General features: G+C 32.3%; 1 long non-coding RNA gene across 1 annotated transcript; it reads left to right on the top strand.

The window, feature by feature from the left end:
* Positions 1-553: 553 nt before the first annotated feature.
* LOC141698700 (uncharacterized) lies at positions 554-1,835 on the top strand. Its single transcript, XR_012565209.1, has 3 exons — positions 554-790; positions 1,132-1,223; positions 1,350-1,835. It is a non-coding gene; the product is annotated as an uncharacterized LOC141698700 (long non-coding RNA).
* The last annotated feature ends 361 nt before the right edge of the window (positions 1,836-2,196 follow it).

Here is a 2,196-nt window from a genome sequence, read left to right as displayed (position 1 = left end):
ATTTTATCGCATGTTCACTAACATTGGTCAGCTTTATCGTATCACATTTTTCCAGAAAACATTCAAGATGATCAACAGGATTTTCACTGGACAATCTTGTGAAAGAATCATTGGAGACGAATTGGATAAATTGAGGCTTGATTTCAAAGTGGGTATAGCCGTGACTGTTCGTTTGAGAATACTGGAGACACTACACCATATATGGGCTATTGCAAGCCCAATATCTATCAGTGTTAGATAAAGTGTTGCTATAAAGATAAAACTTAGTAGTCTATTGTAATGTTTCTAAGAATGTTGCATAAAATCAGAAAGTATTACAAGGGAGAAGATACTTTTAAATTTTTTAGAGTAATTTTAATACTTTAGCAAAGCGTTATAATTGATGAAACACTTTTTACTCATTTTACGACAAAATTCTAAAATTAGTTAAAAAAAAAGAGGCGGGATACTGAAATTTCATTGGGCGGGATACTAGAATTTTGGTACCAAAAGTTTTCATTCATTTTAACAAAAAATGAAAAAAAATACTTTTATCTCTCTCATTTCTCAGCACACTCTCTCTCATGTCTCTCCCGACCTAATCTCTCATCGCTCTCATCAGTCATCCGAATTCATCTCTTATCTCTCTCCACCTCTCTCTCTCTCTATCTCTCTCTCTCTCCCTCTCCCTCTCTCTCATTTCCTCTCTCTTTCTATCTAAACACACCTTTCTCACATCTTCAATTGAGCGAAAGCCCCAAAACCCCAAAACTAATTGAGGAAAAATTTGAGCAGCAATCTTCAATTAGAGGTAAAATATTCATCTTTTTCTGATTATACGTGTATATGTATGTATGCATGTGAATATATTTATCAAATTTGTTGGATTTTTGGTTTTATTAGTTAAATTTATGTGTCAAATTTATTGTATTTTGTGTTAATTGGGCCTCGAGAAAGATGTGTCAAATTAGTTGAATCGTACGTTGATTGGAGAAACACACACAACTGGTCGTAAAAGTTTTGCTCAAATTGGCAAGAAAAATATATGTCCAGCGCTTAAAAGTTGACTTCTTTTCCTTTATTTCAATCCTCACTTTTATATGTTTTGCATTATATTGTTTTGACATTGCCATTCCTCGCTTTTTTTCACAGAAAGTAGAAAAGAAAATTGATCCAAAAGAATTAGCTCCAAAAGATAATATTTACTCCAACACTCACAAAGGAAACCAGGACGACATTATACGGTAATATTATAATTATTTAACTATTTTAGTCCTTTCCATCTCTACAAGATTATGTGTTTTTCCTGATTCAGAGAGACGTTCATTTTTAATGTGTTTGTGATATTGTTTATTCATTTTTATTGGTAGACTCCAATTATTGAAGATATCGATGATGACTAAGTCAAAAAACCCAGCCATGGTCCCAACTGGCTTCTAGGCAGATCCGGAAAATATAGAAAAATGAAAAAAGATCAGCAATAACAGCTTCTTATTTCCAGTACTCATGCTGCTGAAATGAAGGATTTGAAAAAGGCGATAAGGGAAGAAATGATGGGTGAAATGCATGAGATGGTGGACAAAAAGGTTTCTGAAAATGTTACAAAGGTCATAGTAAAGCTGGGAGAAATCAATCAAGATTTTAAATAACTTGATCTTGAAGACTTATGTCTGGACAATTATCAAAGTGAGGACAACAATGAAGAAGAGGATGATGATCGTGAGGCTGAAAGTGACGAGGATGATTTTAATAAAATTGATGATGCTTGATATTGTTTAGTACTTTTTTTTAAATATGTGTACTTTTGGTATGGTTGTACTTAGACATGAAAGACTAAGTTTTATCTATATTTATGATTTTTACGTCGACTATGTGTTTCGACTGTGGATTTATTACTTGCTAGCTGCAAGATGATCTTGTGGTATAAGCCAATTTCATTTGGGCTTTATTGACTTGTATTTTGTGGGATTTGCAAGAAATGTGAAATCAGGTTTATGTAATTTTGGGATGGTTATTGACATTTTAAAGAGGAGATTGCACGTTAGACTAATACAAAGTGTTGCAAAAAAATGTTGCTAAAACTTGTTAAAGCATTACAATAGAAACACATGTTTTGCAGTAAAATGTTGTTAAAAAACCTAAAGTGTGCCAATAAGAAAAAATGTTACATGAAATGTTGTAATAAATTGACTTTTGTAATACATTAAACTAAAATAT

Source organism: Apium graveolens, chromosome 11 (genome assembly GCF_009905375.1).
Source record: "Apium graveolens cultivar Ventura chromosome 11, ASM990537v1, whole genome shotgun sequence".
NCBI lineage: Eukaryota > Viridiplantae > Streptophyta > Magnoliopsida > Apiales > Apiaceae > Apium > Apium graveolens.
This window is presented reverse-complemented; position numbering and strand designations above follow the sequence as displayed.